Source organism: Vanessa tameamea, chromosome 22 (assembly GCF_037043105.1).
Source record: "Vanessa tameamea isolate UH-Manoa-2023 chromosome 22, ilVanTame1 primary haplotype, whole genome shotgun sequence".
Classification (NCBI taxonomy): Eukaryota; Metazoa; Arthropoda; class Insecta; order Lepidoptera; family Nymphalidae; genus Vanessa; species Vanessa tameamea.
In genome coordinates, this window is record NC_087330.1 from 8,782,696 (window position 1) to 8,802,916 (window position 20,221).

Below are 20,221 nucleotides of genomic sequence, written 5' to 3' on the forward strand. Positions count from 1 at the left end.
AACTTTTATCTGTTAAGCTGTAGGGCTGCGTTATATTTAAGAAGAAATTTATTCTTGGAAGCCCATACATATTATTTTACATCTGTTTTAATATTATTATAAATTGTGTCCGTTTGTCTGTTACGTTTTCACGGGTAAACAACTCGACCGAATTTGATGAGGTTTGGTATGAAGCAAGCTTGATGCTCATGCTCAAGAAAGGACAAAAACTGCTTACTTTTCATAACTAAGAACATACGATCTAATACAACCCCCCCCCCACAACTAAAAACGCGGGTGAAAATTACTTTCGTATAATTACAATGCCTACACTTATCAATAAAATCATATGCTGTGTTTCGATTTGAAGATCAATTGAACCAGTATACTTAGAGGCACGTTGTTGACGACGTTGTAAGGTATGGTACGTACTTTTTGTTGTATCAATGACTATGGGCAGACGTGATCACTTACCATGGGGTGGGCCATTTATTCGTCTTTAACTAAATTAAAAAAATAAAAATGTTTATCTTTAAAACTACTTGTAGCTTTACACTGTAACATGACGATTCAAAAGTGCTTTTATGAGCCTAATTGAATAAAGAATATTTTGATTGATTGATTATTATGAATAATAAACAGCCTTTTACCTTCATCGTCCATATAAGCTATTAAAAAAGCTATTAAAAAAGAAAAATGTCATCCCACCTATTACCAAATTCCCTCTCATTAAATAGGTACTCAACATTGAGCTCGTTGCTGTGAGATGCGTCACATTTTCGGAAGGCTGTTCCTGACATTTGTCAGGACAATTCCATTTTAATTAAATCCAACAACTTTCAAGGGAAATAACGCAGAAATGTTGCATAATTTTTTACATCAGACGACGATAATTTCGTTTTCCGTGTCGATAAAATGCGAGGAGCTTTCGTGTTTCATTACACAGCTGGATGTTTGTTTATCCGATCTTTTAAATATTTCTATACCAGTTGCAACCGCCGGCTTTACCTGCGCGTAAATTTATAAAACTACATATGGCATACCGTAACTTCCAATTTTACCACTTCGAGGGGTAAATTAAAAAAGGCTATGTCCTTTCTGGAACTCAAACTATCTCCATAGCAAATGTAATCTAAATCTGTTCAACGGTTTAAGGTTACGTTACGTTAAGTAACTCTCTGTTATTAGTATTAAATAGTATTATTAAAAATACAAGAATATCTGAAGTTAAATAAATGTGCTCCAAATTTCTTAAATAAATTCAATAAGGGTTTGAACTAAGAATTAGATATTCTCGAGTAACACATTCAGATATAGTCGGGGAGTCTGAGTTACGATCTTCTAAACGTGCCTTAGCAAATGCGAATTTGATTTGACGGGAGACGAGTAAAAAGCTCGTTTTAGGTAGTTTACGATAATTATCTTAAACGTTGTGACGGCGACGCGTGAACAGAGCAATTTAGACCTAAGTGCGTTCCGCTGTGTGATCTTTCGCTCATGATTGTGGTGTGTGGTGCAAGGTTTATTTCTTTTGAAATGTCTTCTTTAGAGAGTCTTGTTTTGTGGACTTCCTGACTTTGGATGTTACACCGTCCATACATTAACTTCTAATCTGATATCATACTAATCCGTTAATCGAAGAACGATTCATTTATGAAATGGGTATAATCCAACCGATTCGAATTTGCTTTAATCGCCTCACGGTAATGCTTCGCGCCCGCTTTTCGTAGTGTAGTATTATAGTATATTTAATATTCAGCTGCTCAATAAAATGGCTTATTTAACGCAAACATGTTTTCAAATTTTACTGGCAGATCCTAAGATTAACGCGTTCATACAAAATTTTCACCTTTAAAAGCGAAGTAAAGTAACAGATTTTGATCCACAACTGGGCTAAAGCCCTCCCTATTTTACGAGAATGTTTGGAGTTTTTTTCACCACGCTGCTCCACCTTGGTGGATACTTAATATATGTTACAGAATTTCATTGAAGTTAGACAAAATCACCACAGATTTTTATAAAATAGTACAAATAGTAACATAATTATTTAATACCACAATTTAAAACACGTAGCGTTTTTCTTACAATACTATGTAAGTAAACAAAATAAAAACGCTTCAGCCTGTGTCATGTACATTTGTAATATACATGGTGCGCGTAACTTTGCTCTTTCGTCGTAACGTTATGTCGTAATTCCAAGGCTTGTTATTGGGACAGGGGGATTACAGGAATACCTCGTATATCGCTAGCTGATATTATATGTGTTTAATAACAGAGATACGTTTTCCGTTCTTATTTCGTTCACGTGACTTAGGGCCGGGTATTATACAGGGTGTGTCATTCAACGAAAAATTAATTGAAAAAAAAATATATAGGTACCTATAATATAACCTACTTTTATTGAAGTAGGTTAAAAATTAAATGTACTAATATGTAAATGTGCTTCTCTTTTATAATTTTATCCGACACATGCAGGTTTTCTGATGATATTATATCATGGAACACGTATAAAAAATAAAATTGCATGAAGTCAGTGGATGAACCAGCAATATTCGAGTTTAAATCGTTATATAGATTTATCAGTAATACCTAAAACATGCTATTTGGTGATCAATTTCAAATGAACTTTACTTTTTGTTAACCAGTCAATCTTAAGAATTCTTATCAGATATTCTACTACTAAACAGCAGTATTATTTTATTCCGGTTTGAAGGGTGAGTGAGCCAGTTTAACTACAGTCACAAGGGACATAACATCTTAGTTCTTAAGGTTGGTGGCGCATTGGTGATGTAAGGAATGCTTAATATTTCTTACAGCGCTATTGTCTATGGGCGGTGGTGACCACTTACCATCAGATTATCCATTTGCTCGTCCGCCTATCTATAACAAACAAAAAAAAAATCGGATATCAAACGCGAATGCAGAGTTCAGGCAAAGGAGTAACGTCTATCGTATTTTCCGAGGAGTGTTAGTATAATAATGTCACTATTTTCTTGCTCAGCATCCACGAACTCATTTTTATTTATTACAAAAACCAATAATACTCTATACATGCTGAAATTGACCGGAAATATTATTGAATGAATCCTAACAGTTTTTGTTTTGACGTAATCCCACAAAACGGAAAGAATATTTCGATAAAACTCTATCAAATAAATATCAAAATAATGAATAATCATTTATTGAAATAGTGTTTTGTAATTTAATGAAACCCTCGCAAACTAAACTAGGAAGACCCGTAGCTAAGGGGCTGGCCTCTAAAGTGATTATATTGTACATTGCATTAATACGTGTAAATACGTGTTGAATTATTAAATAAAAAAATAAGGGTTAAAAAAAAATAATTATATGATAGTTACTTGTCGAAACAATCATCAAGAGTCACTCCCAACATCTTTACCATCCACAATATTTTTTTGTCCAACCGGGATTCGAACCATTGTGATAAAAGGCAATGCAAAGTATATAATATTAAATTAGATCGTGTTTTTTTATTACGTACGGCATTGTGACGGAACAATGTCGCTATAACGAAAGCAATGTTCAATAAATAAAACGTATTCATTTACTGAAACAAATGTTTGATCACGTTCACGATGCGTATCTAAAGTAAATATGTAATAATCTTGATACGAACCGAAGATCAGTATGAATTGTAACTCTTAGAGCTTTGTAATAAGGTTCATTTTAGCAAAATCGGTAATATATTAGTCACTCTGCTGGTCAAATGCCTCCTTAAAGAGAACACTTGGAGCAAATTCCATCATACCGTTTCATTAGTGAATACCCATGTGTCAATATAATTTCATCCAGCATGCAATCCGTCCCGATCTCTGCCTTTGCCGCATAAAAAAATCATGATGTAATGGCAGCACAATAAAATAATCACACGACAATATATTTAGGTAGACACCGAAACGAGTATTCGGCACAAAAAAATAAATTTCCTTCGGTGAAAACAAAGCCTAATGAAAATATATTTGTCATTTAGATTTACACCGATTTTTTTAATACGTGTCTTATCCATCCTAATATTATAAATGCGAAAGTGACTCTGTCTGGCTGTTGCTTTTTCACGGCCAAACATCAGTCATTTAATTCGGTTCAATGGAACCGGCATTTCATTCGGCATTCAATTCGGCATGAAGCAAACTTGAATCCCAAACAAGGACATAAGCTACTTTTTCATGCCTGACGACTAACACCTAAAACCCCGAGAGAGGTCGCGGGCGACAACTAGCTACATATATATATCGTGTGATTTCTCTTTGTACGTCCGTACATCATTTTCATTTATATCGAAAATCGAGATATCTATTCTAACAATGCGACGCTTTCAATGAGTGCTCTGTAAAGGTTACGCTTTGATTGACCCCGCTCAGTTAAGGGTTACGTGATCGTTAGCTTTTTGTGGATAAGACGATATTTAAATTATATTTATATTAATATACATACTATATATGTTTACCATATTAGTATTTATTTCGATTTACTATTTCTTTAGTCTAATTACAGTAAAAAAAACAATTTTCCGTCTAATATACTTAGTAGCAAGCCAGATTATGTTAGTTTATACTATCGTGCCTCGGGAGATCGGCGCCTTGCTCAGGTCGTGATGGATTATCTAAATAAGACCATCGAAATAAGACCGAGAGCATTAACACTGTTGTGTTTATGCACAGATTTGATTCTGAGATTAGTTCGAAATTCGGTCAGTACCATTCTAACTTATTATAAAAAATAGCCATGGATAAAATCGTTTAATTAAGGGAGTAGGTAACTACTATATTTGAGATACTGTATTCCAAATTAACTCTGATGAAAAGTTAATATTAAACGTTCAAATACAAGAAGTCTTTATATTTTGTTAATTTGTCGAGAAAGGGATAACATTCCAGTACGTTAATAACTTTCATTGTTAAGTCAGAGTCTGTAATAGGCTTGAGAGGTAAATTATTGTGGTTAGTGGTGATCTCTCGTCGTCGACATGGTTTAAGACTTAATAAATCAAGCTGAAATGCTGCGTATTTAATTTAAAATATTGCAAACGATGTATAAATACGAGTAAGTTGAGTTTATGTAACATACCACTACGCATGGTTTTGTGTGTGTCTATTGTAGGTGCAATACATTATTAATATTTAGGAAACATTTAATTTGTAATGCCTTAGTAAAATAAGTATTAAACCAATATACACACCACAGGTACTGCATCTTTTGGTATAAGTAATTGTACCAAACGATGCAGTACGTTTCGGAGAAGGTTTCTTCGCAGTTTCACTCGCTTCAAATTAAGACTATTGACGTGAGAAGCGTAAATTTAATACTCTTATAATAAATATTATGGTACCTACGGGATTAGTATTCAGTTCTTCACTAAGATCTAAATCATCAAGTCAAGTTACGTGATAAGTAGCCATCAGATGATCTACTCATCGGTGTGTTTTCTTATTGTAAATTAAATCAAAACAAGTTATTTACAGTCACAACTCATAAGATACAGCCAAGATACAACCCGATTTAGATAAATCTTAATTTAGTTTTATAACAAAATGTAAGATTTGACACTTCAAAATAAAGAAAAAAAAATATATTGTTCTAAGGCTTATCCATATCTTTATTTACTTTTATATTTCCTCATCTCTACTGAGTTAAATGATCCAATTCATGTTCGTGCGTTTCTTCCAATTATTATAGTTAGCGCCTTACTGTGCAATACGAATTGATAAAATTATGCTTTCAATTTGAACGGAATTGATTTAATTCCGTTCGTTTATTATACAACGAACTTTTATCAACACGAATCGTGTGGCTTGTGAAATTATAAGGAAAATATGTAACCATGCTGAAATTATTTATTAAAGGGAAGCATTTCAGTGCTTCATCGTTTGAATATGTTAAGATTTTTTAAGAAGTATATTTGTGTGTGTTTTTACATAGCATACTGCTATATGTATGTGTTTATGTAGTGTAAACGTAATTAAGTTCCTATTCTAATAATATGTTTTATAAGTTTTCATCATATGTTTTCAGAGAGCAGTTTCAATTTAAGTCGATATAATATATTCAAAAGGAAAAAAAAAATACAAAATATCAGGAGACCTATTCTATAAGAACAAACTCGAAACTCGCTGCAGAACATGATTATAAACCGATATACGACTTCATTATATTTAATATAACATTTAAGATGTTGATATACGTCGTCATTTCTCAATTGGGCGTTACCGATACGTACGCCGCATGCAATCCTCACAACACTTTGCCTTCGAGTTGCGGAGAGGTCAGGTCCGTTCAAGACAACACTACCCGCTTTGACAGAGGGATCCATCGCAATTTACACGTATAATAAACGTAAAAAATCGTTAAAAAAACAAATAAGACGAAGTTTTCCTTAGCACTGCGATCCTTAACATTCCAACGTAAATAAAAAGTCCTGTGATAGATTAGGAAAGAAGTTAGTAATAACATTATTTCTATTACTTCAAATTGTTTTTTTTTTTTTTGTTTTTTGTAGATTAGGAGCATATTAACGTTTATTTTTTTAGGTTCTTCCGGTAGCGATTACCGAGAAAAAAAGCAATCAATGTAAGTTTAAGATTCAGATAAGATTTAACTCGAATTAAGCCATTTCTGTATCTACGCCTCAAGGCATACATTCAACGACACAGCGTGTCACCGTAAGTTGGTTTTTAACATTTCACGAATGAGATAAGTGATTTCTGAAGACCTTTCAGATAACATATAACAAGATCCTGAGTCATAATATGAACTTTTAAAGAAACTTTTACTTCAGTAATAATAATAAGTCTTTAATATTCAATAAATAAATTTGATATTGAGCTTGGATCCATTGCATTCACTTTAAGAAATAATTGCGGAACTAGTCTTCAAACCAATAGTACTACGTAGTATCGAATCAGAAATAAAATTATACTGAAAACATAAAGAATTACACACATAGCAGAAATAACATACTGAAGTGGATGTGACAATGGACTATTCACGTAACTCAAAGGACCGTCGGCCGTTTGAGCTGATTAGCCTTTGAGTTGAGACCGTTGACCAACCGCTGTGGAATTGAAGAATATCCTGAACGCAGCCAATAGACGGGAACTTTGGAGCAATTTTGAAGAAGACCCATCCCAAACAATGGACTGAGAATTGAGATCTAGATTCAGGAAATGAAATTGAATATAAGCTAAAATGAATTTAATAAAAACATCACTTTGATATCAGGATAGTTACAAAGTAAATATTGTAACATCTTACTTCTTATTAACTATAAATGTTGTTTCGGAACAAAGCTACATTAATGGCCTTTGTTGTAATGTAAATTAAAATACCGCACGCAAGGTAAATGAAATATAATTAGAATTTATGTAACGTACTTGTTTGTAGGGAAATTTCTACATTTTTTTACATGTACAACATTATAAATGATGAGCTTGTGGAACAACTACACGACTAATGGTGAGTTTTTTCGAAGCTCTAGCAGCTTTGTTAAAACTCTTCTGAGTAGTACTCATCGTATATTCTATAACCAATCTGTAGTACTTTTTTTTTGTGTTCCTGTTTGAAGGGCGAATGAGCCGGTGTAACTATAGGCATAAGAGACCCTAACATCTTAGTTCCCAAGGTTGGTGACGCATTGGCATTTTAATGAATAGTTAATATATCTCAGGGCACCAATGTCTAAGGGCGACGGTAGCCACTTGTTATCAGGTGTGTATCATTTGCGAGATCACCTTATGTAACCGTAAAAAAAAACTATATCTGACTTATCTTAAGTACTAGTCAAAATCTATCTAATTATATTTTGATAACATTATAAGCTGAGAAGGGCCTGGCTAGAACACGTCAACCATGTCGAACATCCGCGGGTTAAAACCCAAATGGTCAATTTCAAATATTAGCCAAGCGTAAGCGTATCTGTAAACAAGTACACTCCACTCCTTGAATCGGAACTGCAATTCGTCACAACAGGAATAAAATAGCGAAGAACCAATGGATTTACGTGCTTTCTGAGGCAAATTTATTTCATCATCATCATCATGATCAGCCTGTGTTATTCCACTGCTGGACGTAGGCCTTTCCCAAGGCGCGCCACTGAGCCCGATCTTTGGCCCCTCTCATCCATGTTCTACCGGGCACCTTCCGTATATCGTCGCTCCACCGTACCGCAAGGCGTCCTACACTAACTACGCTTGCCGATTCGCGGTCTCCACTCTAGAACCTTCTTGCCCCAACGGCTATCAGTTCTTCTACAGATGTGACCGGCCCACTGCCACTTCCGCTGGCTAATCCTCTGAGCTATGTCGTAAATATATTTAACACTTACTTATTTCCAGACTGCTACTCACATATATTCTTAAGACATCCAGATCTGTAGTGTGATAAGTTCGCCAATACATCAATGAACGTTAAAAGTAGCTATGTGTTCCAAAAAAAATCATAATCAGGTCCCAAGAGCAATACAATTATCACGAATACAGTACATTCCGCTTTCTTTGAAACTGTAACGCGTTAATTTACAAACACAATTAGCATACGATGTATTTGATAAACGTTAGTCGTATTGACGGTACCATTTATCTCCTTAATGAGGTGCGGTAGATTGCGAGATGCGCGTGTATGTATTATATGACGTATTTAAACACTTAGGCTTTTGTTTATTTATAATTTAAAACGATATGACGGATGAAATTTGGTATGGATATGTAAAATGGGGGTGTCAGATTGTGTGCTACAGATAAAGTTTTATAAATTTTGCACGTAAAGCTTAGCTAGTAATTAATCATTTATTCAAAGTGATAGCACTTTGAGTTTGTTTGTATCTGTATAATCTCCGATGCCGATGTCACTCTAAAAATGTTTCTACAGGCAAAAGGCTAATTTATTCGTAAGTGCTATAGGGTATAAATTATATCATATCATTTTCTTTATTAAATAGCACCCGTGTGAAGTCGGGACGGGTCACTAGTGCATAGTGCAGTTAATGCGCAATGTACATACGAGACAGGTGGGGATACTTACCACTATACTACCGATGAGACGGCCTAGTGGTTAGAACGCGTGCATCTTAACCGATGATTGCGAATTCAAACCCGGGCAAGCCACACTGAATTTTCATTTGTCTTTATAATTCACCTCGTGCTCAGCGGTGAAGGAAAACATCGTGAGGAAACCTGCATGTGTCTAATTTCAACGAAATTCTGCCACATGTGTATTCCACCAACTAGCAATGGAGCTGCGTGGTGGAATATGCTAAAACCTTCTTCTCAAAGGGAGAAGAGGCCTTAGCCCAGCAGTGGGAAATTTACAGGCTGTTAATGTAATGTATACACGATGTTTGTTTTCTTTTAAACTGGGCATAGTAGAGGGAATCGTAAACTGTTGCAGATACAAGGTTTTAAGGTGACCACTAACAAGCCAACATTCTAAAGAGCGTGGTCACTATTTTCAAAACGGGCCGAGGTTTTCTAAATGTATTGGAATCCTGCAGGTCATTTCATTTGTACGTATCGGAATGATATCTTTGATAGGCCGTCAATATAAAACACCACGTTACCTGGACACATACTAAGCTCACTGTGAATGTGAATATTCAAACTTAGGTTCAAACTTACGTTACATATAGTTATAACGGATTGATGTAGCCTTGCAAATAACAGGCACAATTTTCTATCCTACCCTAGATATATTGCCATCCATAAGAGACAGTCATATACCATCCCAGACATTTTTTGAAGACCTTTTTAAGTTGTACTATACTGTAGTACATTATTATGATCTATATCGTAGGGTTCAGCCAGCGTTTGCAATATGAGCTCAAAAAATGTGTTTATTTACGACATCACTTGAGAAACCGTTATATTATCGTTCTCAATATAGTAGATATCGTGATTATGACAAATAAATCTTAATCTTGAATCAATCTATCTATTAAAAAAAAACTCATCAAAATCCGTCGTGTAATTTCAAAGATCTAACTATACATAGGGATAGACAGCGCTAAGCGACTTTGTTTTATACTATATAATGATACCTGATACCTGACCTTAGACGCGAGCGATACCGCGAGCGACAACTAGTTATACATACATACATACATACATACATACATACATACATACATACATACATACATACATACATACATACATACATATATATATATGAAGTTTTTGTGTTGTTTTAGGACGATAAATAATATTATTTACCATCCTATAATAACACGCGTTTTGCGAATTAAATACACCCCAATTTTAATACAGAAAGTGAAACTTTTGTTATCTAAAAAGTTGCACCTAATCTGTGCTTTATAAATAATATACTGTAACATGTATTTACGGGAGCAGTGTGCGAGTGCCCTCGGGTTGATTACATCAACCGTGGGTACATACGTCCTTTATTTAATTCCGTCTCATTGTCGTATTAATTTGAATAATCGCAATATTGTTGGTAACGCTTTCTGGGTTAATAATGAATTTAGTGAGTTAACGTGTGGTAGAATTTGCAACGGGATCACATTCAATGTTCAAAATTTTAGTATTAATAAATAAAATTATATATTTGTATAAGGGTTTAAAAAAGCCAAAGAACTTAACTTCATTTCGTGGTAGAACTTTGTGCAGGCCCATCTGAGTAGGTACCAAGCACTTGACACATATTTAATAATAAATAAAATAAATATTGGACAACATCACATACATTACTCTGATCCCAATGTAAGTAGCCGAAGCACTTGTGTTATGGAAAATCAGAAGTAACGACGGTACCACAAACACTACATCTCTTCTCATTTCTACATCGACTCGACTCGAATCTCGGCCCAAAACCGGAATCGAACCCGGGACCTTGGAGTAGCGTACCCATGAAAACTGGTGTACACGCTACTCGACCACGGAGGTCGTCAAATTAATTAAAAACTTCATAGCAATATTTAGCATTGTTATGTCCAAGTTTGAGTGAATGAGTCAGTGCAATTGAAGCCACGAGGGATATTAGATCGTAGTTTCGTTAAGGCGGTTAGCGTATGTGAGGATTGGTAAATATTTCTAACAGCATCCAAAACTACGGGCTGTGACGTACATCATAAGGCGCACGTGTTCTCTTGTCTATTTAAAAAAAAAAACGACCATCTTTTTAAATTACACACAACGGTGTCTTTCAGCGAGACACCTTTATACTATAGAAGATTATCTCAAAAACTTTATTATAATCATATTTATTTATTTATTTACGTGTACTAAATAAAATTATGTTGACAGAAGTTGTAGATGTAGGTATGTGGACCAAATACAAGACGATGAGGCATTATCAATCTAAGGACTTCAGCAATATTCAAGTCTGTTTGTATAACAGTTCAAGCTGTGCGTTGTTAATCTGGATATTGACTTATATACAAAGATAGTAAACATAGCCTGTGAAAGGATCGCCTCAAGGCAGATTCATTTAAAAAGACAATTTGTGAGCAATCTCGGTGTATCTTTGCGTACTGAAATCAAAAAAAGAGTAATACTTCTTACTTCTGTGGGAATACGTATTGACATAAACTTTGCCAGTGTAAAATTCTGTTTATTGTAAGTCTGTATCGTAGTTTCAACGGATTGTAAAGACGTTAACATTTCTTACAGCACCAAAATCAAAATATATTTTATTCAAATGCTACCACCGGTTCGGAATGTAGATTCTACCGAGAAGAACCGGCAAGAAACTCAGTAGTTACTCTTATTCAACATCTAAAAATACAGTCATGTTAGTTAAAACTAATGTCTATGGGCGTTGGTAACTTACCATCAGGTAGCCCATTCGCCCGTATGCCTAAAATAATAATAATAATAGATATGCCTAAAAGCGGAAAGGCTTAACTTTAAAAGTAGAAGTACTGTACATATTCTATAAAAGTAATATGTTTTATTGATTGACGTGGATTGGTTCCTAAATGGTCGGAAGCAATAGAGTATACTTAAAAATACAATTTAATAGAAATTGTTGATGTTGCTTTATCCCTATTATACTCTTTATTAGTAGAGCTCCTGTAAAAACAAACTTTTTGAAACTTTTAGCAAACACGATCATGAATATATACATCGCGTACTTATAATTGTAATATTTAAAGAACATCGCGTATCACCGGAAAACGATTTCCATCGCTTCAGTTCCAAAACGGCTGATACGCAAATTTGACCTTTATGCGAATTTAAGCTATAATAGACAGAAAATTTGTGCAAAAAACCATTCAAAAACGCTTTTCCGTAATATTAATAAAGAAAACAAAAGTCAAGTCGGTTTTAGGAAACCGGGACAGCACAATGTTCCGTTATCCCGTCTTGTGGCACGATTTTTATTTTATTTCGTTTTCAAAATTCATTTAAACTCAAAATTCAGTTAAACTCAAAACTTTGTATAAATAATGAAAAAACCGGCGAAAAAAACCATGATTAGTGATTTTTTTTATTTCGCGACAAGAAAGTTTTATGACAATTTAAATTGCATTTAAAATTTCACGTAATTTTGTTACAAAAGGAACCAGCTGGTCCTTTAACCTTTTAAAATTATTTGTCTAATTGGTAGGCGGACTGGAAAATCGCTCACCTGATGTTAAGTGGTAACCACTGTCCATAGACATATAACTACGCTGTAAGAAATATGAAACATTACTCATAACACTAATGCGTGTGAACTCAGTGTTATGTCCTTTGCGCCTGTGGTTACACTGGCTCACTCACCCATACTAGTATTGCTGTTTGACAACAGAATATTATAATATGAGTGGGTGGTACCCACAAGTAAGCAGCATCAATAAAAATTTAGTAAAGATTATCTTTCGTCGGTCTTACGGAGGCCAGTCGTCGTGTTTTAAGAATTAAGAAGGATATATAAGTAATTAAATTCCAAGTGTTAACGGGAACACATTGACGATATAAATAAATAATTTAAGCAATTATTTCACAAAAGATTCATTCTTTCATTAATTGCTTGATTAAACAGAAAAAAAAATTGCGAATCCAGAGATCTTTGCCTTCAATTAAAATATTTCCATTCCAACGCTGATTCGAAGCGATATATCGAAATATTCGTATTAATAATAAATGAATTTATTTCAATCCAATAACGACGTGACGGTAGATTACTGTGCGTCGCCGGAGTGCGCTGTGACCCGAATCTTGATGTAATAAATATATTTTCAGTTGGAATTGCATTTTTTTTTTGGTGTTTTTTTTTTTAATTCTTTTACAGAAAGTTTGAAAAGCTTCAATTATTTACCCTAAGTGTTCAACGCTGGGGGAATGACCGGTCACAGTTACATATACAAATATATATTATTTTTGAAAAGTGTACATTTGTTACTTTAATTCTTGAAGTTTTATTTTATCATGGCTCTAAACCGCCCGCTAAGTGTCAAGCCGATCGAAATAGAAAACTTCACACCTTAGCTTATTTTATTACAAAATTGTGAATATTTAAATTTTTATGTAGTAGTAAAAGAAGAAATATATAGAAACACATCTAAGCATCATGTATTGAACACAAACTATGTACCCACATGAACATACAGTGGTACTTGCACGGCTTAAAACTCGCAATCTTCAGTTAAGAGTCGTATGTTCTAACCACTGGGCTGTTTCGGTTCCATAAACTAAAATTATATTGATTTTTAAAAAGTCAATGAACTCAGCTTACAACGTCTTTTATATTTAAGGGACCATTTGCCGGCTCGATATTTCTCGAATATTCTTCTACTTTTAATGAAAAATAATAACAAATACATCAAATCGTTTCCAAACCATATCGACACCATGATCAATCACGTTAAATCGGTTCATTAGCAACGTTCAAAAAGGTTTAGCACGGCTTTGATAAAAACGGCGTCATCATTTTTAGGGTACCGTGTGAAAATTCAACATAAAAATATACGTCAATCAAGTACGCTTTTACAAGTACTAGGGAATCTTTATTTCAATAGAGATTAATCAAATAATTCTTAAATTAAAATTACTTAGTAACCTTTTTTCGGTCTGACCTGAGGTTTGAACCCAGAACCTTGGGTTCTGTTGTATTATATCAGTTCACTAAACCAACGAAGCAATCATCAAGAGATTAAATAAGTAAATACCGTTTACACTCTCGCTAAAATTTAATTTATAAACTAACTGACATTTATCTGGTGACATACATACATAGAAGATCACATACACTCATTAGAATACTGAACACACATACATACATCACTTCATAGAGACACTAAAGCAATGGAGTAAACACAAATGTGTAATCCTATGCATGAATGCACAAATAGCACATTACGAGCAATTTATGCTTACAACACACATAAGTTGTATTTTGAACTTTATGCCGACAATAATAAGGATGTACTTGTTTTATTGTATTCCATTATTTATGATTAGACCAATCACATGGATAATACTTTTGGTAATTATAATATATTTTGATCGTTTTGTTATGACAGACAATTACATTATAAAAATCCTTGTTTCGAAAGGAATTTCGAGTTGGTCGTCATTGGCGAAATGGTTACCTATCAAATCTGACCTACAATTGACTGATCTGGTTATTTTAACGAATCAATTTTGTAAATCAATGATAAATTCGATATAAATAAATTAAAGTGCATTAAGTCGCATTACGTAAACATATATACAAGAACAATGAATTAAACTAACTTTAAATTTATCATAAACTAGGTGAACCTGATACTTTGTCCGTGCGAAATTTATAAACCTACCTGACAAACAAACTGTTATCCTCAATTTTATGCCCTAAAGGGATTAATTAGGAAAGTAGCCTATGTCCTACGTCGGGACTCAAATTATTAAAACCAAATTTAAATCGGTTCAGCGGTTCAAGTGTGAAGAGATAACAGAGTTACTTTCGCATTCATAATAATAGCATAGATTAATGCATTATATAAGGTCAAGGACCAATTTGATGCAGGCTAGAAAACGGAATGCTATATCGAATACAAAAATCCGAAATCGCGAGATATAACCCTAAACATAAACGTAAAATTTTACAGCGTTCTTATACATACGAATGGCGCCATCGAAATCTTCTGTGACGTGGCGCAGACTTACGACATCTTATTTTAAATTGGTTTAAAATTTAATAAAGTCTATCCAATTTTATGCAACGGTTATTCGACAAATCACTCGAAAAGAATAATAAATATTCATTCTTCTTAATCAAATAAAATTTTAAAATAACGAAGGCGCGAGCGAGTGCGAACTATTGCTCGATTCTAGGTCCACTTAAATATTTAACAGGGAAACTAAATTTTAAACTAAATTTATTGAAAACGTAACAAATTCCACCACAAACACTAGGGATTTGTTTAAGTAATAAAGAAATACGTGAATTCGTTCGTTCGTCATTAAATATATATATATTTATTTGTCACAGCAATTATATCATTTTAACAATCATATTCTAGAATTTAACACTTGCTTTAAAATCAGTATATAGTTTATTCGATAATTTATATGTTCTACTAATTTATATTCAAATTAAAGGGAATAAATATTGGACATTCTTCACGAATTCAGCTCAGTCGTATATATTAATAGATTAAGTCGATTTTTGTCCCAGAGATTATGGGACGACAGCTGCACATAAAAAAATTCTTAGTCTCATTTTGAAGAGCTCCAGCCGCAGATGTGTGATTGTAATTTAATAAATTGTTACGATTTAACAAAGAATTAATTTTAGAGAGCGGAAAAAAGTTAGTGGCCACGTAGTGAGCGGCGCTATGGCTGTATTAAAAAAGATACAAATTTCAAACGTGCGCACAGACGTCGTCAGTTTGCAATGAAATGAAATGAAAACAAAACCTGTCGTGAACCTGTAATAAACGCGACGTATCGCGTGCGACCCATTAATTTGTTTAATATGCTTAAGTATATGAAGTGACTAGCCAAAACATTGTCCTCCTGCCTTTATCCCAATTTTACAATACACAATCCATCCATCGTTTCTTTGGTTGTCCCCTTCCTCTATGTCCATGAAGTGACAAAAGGACATTTACTCGTAGTTAATTCTTATTTAAAAAAAAAATAGTTATAGACAGATCTGTCTTAAGACAAATACGTCTAAAGTCGAAGCTCAGAGAATATTGTGATGCGGAAATTTCTAGGCAAACGTATCAAAGGAAAGGTTCGAAAATTTAATCAGCCCGATATCATTTGAATACGAGATGCGTTCGTGTTTTGATTTCATTGGTAATAAATATCACTTAGAGCCTAATATTCACGTCAAATTCACACAGCAATACATATTGCTTGTTTCTGTGGTACTGTAATTGATGAGCACCTACCGATATTGAACTAAATACTCTACTAGCAAACGTGTTCTTGCTAAACTAATATAACATAAAATTAACACGTTCAAATTTCATACGCAAAAATTCGGGACTGAATATCGACCCACGTATTCGTATCGTCACCACGCCTTGGTCCCATGGTACTAATGTCTCCACACCAAACACGTAAATATAAAGCCGTTAAAACTTCTATTTCGGTAATAAATTTCCATTACTTTTAACCAAATAACAATGATTAAATATTTTACATTAATAATACCTAACTCGTGTACGCTTCGCATAATCCTTTTGGATTTAATTTAACATGATTGAACTAAATTTAAAGCGACCACTGCCACCGGTTCGGAATGTAGATTCGGTTCAGAATATTGAGAATAACCGGTAAGAAACTTAGTAGTTACTGTTTTCTTATAATCAGTTACAAAGATTATTAAATATAATACTTGAATTGTTGCAGTTGTTAAAAAGATCATTAATCGTAAGAATCGTCTAATGCTACCAAAAAAATTGGAAAATGGTTTGACAAGCAGATGGAAAAAGGTACTGTACTAAAAAAAGCGACTATTTTCAGTACTCACGTATTCATTTATAAATTACACGTAGGTATTATAAATCAATAACATAGCGAGATATCTTAAAACATACTTTAATACTCAGCCGTTGATTTTTTCATCCAATTAAGCAAAGATCTGAATCCAATTAACTATTGTTTATGAACGAAATTTGAAAACAAATCAATTGTCTAACCAATTAACGAATTAAACAAATATATCATAAATATTTAACGGTTGGTCTGTTTCATGTTTAATCAATCAAAATACCTAACAAATAAACTAAATTCGATTGTGGTTTGGAATCATAAGTATTAATTAAAAACTAAAAGGATAAACATAATAACACTGTTATTGTTAAAGCACGATTTGCAGAAAAATACAGCTTTATTTAAAGGAGTTACGAGAGTATAAATCAAAATTGAAAACAGCTAGTGTTCAAATAATGACCGCATGGAATGGTGGCGAGAACGCTAGCAGTATTTCCCTGTTGAATCGCAGTATCGATTCATTGTACGACGAATGAGTTCAGGCAATAAGACAGGGTGATAATTCTTTTAGAAATATAATCAACTGTCATGTAAACAAAGTTATATTTTATTTGCCATTTTGGTTTTATTTTGCACTGAATACAATCATCACCCGGTTGCCGTTTCATTTCACTTGGAGTAGACGTTGTGAATGCTTCTTCTGGTTTGTTTCCTACCTATCTCACAACTGCCCCGTTTGTCAGTGGCTAGATATAAGAGGGCTCAAGCCCAGATCGGGTCGATAAAAAGTTATCGCGTTTTTCTGTCGAAAAATTCTCACTAACAGCTCGGAATCTGGAAGTTGGAAAGCACGTCAAGCAAAGGCCTTGCGCCTGAACTTTTTCGTCGTGTCGAATCTGCTTTTCCATCCATAATGGGAGTGAAGGAATTGAGAGTGAGTGTTTGCACACACGTTTGTGAATTATAATACAGCCGTTATTGGTCCCGACAGCATCATCATCATCATTATACTTTATTCAAGTAGGCTTTTACAAGCACTTTTGAATCGTCATTTAACAAACTATATTAAGTGTTCGGATCTGGGGTTCAAAAAGCAGATTCTACCGAGGAGAACAGGCAAGAAAATCAGTACTTACACTTTTTCAATATTTAAAAATACAAAGTCATGTTAGTTAAATACAATTATATGTATGTAATATATCCTGCATGGAAGTCAACAAGGATTAGCTCGACGCTTTTCTATCATCTGTATAATTTTGTATTGAATAATGTGCCTTCTATACCAGTTCATTTTTTAAAAATGATTTGAATTTATGAAACGGCAAAGTTAAAATGTCTGCGGCATTTTATTATAGAAACGGATACCTTGCCCCAAGAATGATTTATTGACTTTGCGGAGTCGAAAACATCTTTGGGTGTTAAAAATCCTTAATGTCCTAGGAGTTAAACTCATGAGCTTATAGATGTCCACGGGTTGACACTTGGTGGTCCTATTTTAGCAAATCGATACCGCTTACGAGATTAAGTCCTACCTAATCTCGTTATCACAGTCAGACTGACTTTTAGACCTGATGATTTATAGCAGATTAGTTCAACTAATTCATATAGTCCAAACTCTATCTTTTTCATATCATGACTTTATTTCTGATTAAAATTTCTAAATGAAACACTCTTCCCGTTTTAAAGATGATATTATGAATTGAAACACGATTGCAAAATTCGCTCTATATCTCACCGACTCCGTGGCGCAACGGTAGCGCGTCTGACTCCAGATCAGAAGGTTGCGTGTTCAAATCACGTCGGGGTCAGACACCATATTTTTTTTTTATTTACATTTCATAATAATTTACAAATATAAACACTTATACAACAAAAAAATATATTTATGTTTTAAAACTATTATTTTATATTAGCTGAATCTAGTATTACTTTTCGCACCGAAAAAAAAGAGATACTGAACTGTTGGGTCTTTGCCCATGTAAAATTCAAAACAGTCGAAAAAAAATAATTAAAATGCCGACATCGAGAATTAAATAGTTGTTTCTATTTATTAACTCTAGCAAAAGTTACGTGATTTATAAGAAATCAAATGAAATTGAAGGTAACCAAGGGTATCCAATTAATCTTGGTAATGGCTTAATAATTAATTTACGCTTGACTATACACTAATAACCATTGATCCTTAGCTTAACCGTATAAAATATTTACTTGAATTGGAATGGTTTACATTTGGCAATTAATTAATTTGAAATATGTTTTCTTTTTAATTATTTAAAATGGGTAGGCAGGCTGAAAAATGGCCTGATGGTTAGCGATCATGTCCATGTACCATCCTTGCAAACTAAGATTGTATGCCACTTTTGCTTCACTCACACGTTCACTTTTCAAATTTGTGGTACCTTCCCAGCCGGGCTTCCACAAAGCCCTACCAATAAATACCATAAATCTTTTACATACAACTCATTTTAATTTATACAAGAATTTGATGATAAAGGCATGAATCTTTCGTTGATTTACAATTAATATTTAATCTTATATGGAGTAGAGATGGTCCAGTCGTTAGGACGCCTGCATCTTAAAAGATGATTGCGGGCTCAACCCCCAAATTACAAAATCACCCTAAACACCTCCGAATTTTCATGTGCATAATTTGTCTTTGTAATTTATCTCGAGCTCTTCTCTAATTTCAATATTTTGTCACATGCGTGCTCAGTAACCCGCATGGTAGTAGCGTGGTAAAATAAGATCTTTACCTTCTCATCAAAAGGGGGACAAAACCTTAAGCCCAACAGTGGGCAACTAATAGGCTACAACCTTACTAATCTTGGAAGATGACGATTTAAGTAAAATCCTATTTAAATACTTCATTTAAAAAGAAGTTTTCATTTGGATGATAGAAATTCTTTCAAATCAGAAGCGATTGTGAATTCAAAACCATAAATTTCATAGCTTTTGGGTAAAGTTGAATGATGAATTATTTTATGCCTGATTACGCTAAAATTGCCAAAAACTTGGGACTATCACATAGATACTTATTATCATATCAGCTTGGTTCGTGGAACGCGGTGAAATTATTTGTGTAAGAAATATTAATCATTCCTTACAACACCAATGCGCCAAATGGGAACTAACATTTTGTGTACGTTGTGCTTTTACACTGGATCAACACGCTTCAAAGCGGAACCCATCAATATTAGTATTTTTGTTTAGCGATAGAAAATGTGGTGGTACGTAGTTAGACGGGTTTGTACAATGGCCTTACAAAAATAGAGTTATTTCATATAGCAAAAATATACGCGTTTGTAGTCCGTTCCAAAAGTATTGTTTAAAAAATAACAACATTTTACTTACCGGACATT

General features: G+C 33.8%; 2 protein-coding genes and 1 non-coding gene across 4 annotated transcripts in view; 1 reads left to right on the forward strand and 2 right to left on the reverse strand.

Moving 5' to 3' along the window:
• Positions 1–3,581, reverse strand: part of LOC113400677 (allatostatin-A) — a 241,578-nt gene extending 237,997 nt beyond the window's left edge. Inside the window, exon 1 of the mRNA XM_064218505.1 lies at positions 3,569–3,581. The gene's annotated coding sequence lies outside the window, so the exon portion shown is untranslated. The remainder of the gene's footprint in view (positions 1–3,568) is intronic.
• The window catches only part of LOC113400675 (uncharacterized), a 163,282-nt gene that overhangs the window by 5,184 nt on the left and 137,877 nt on the right, over positions 1–20,221 (reverse strand). The gene's annotated exons all lie outside the window — the stretch shown is intronic.
• Positions 18,599–18,670, forward strand: Trnaw-cca (transfer RNA tryptophan (anticodon CCA)). The gene has a single exon. It is a non-coding gene; the product is annotated as a tRNA-Trp (tRNA).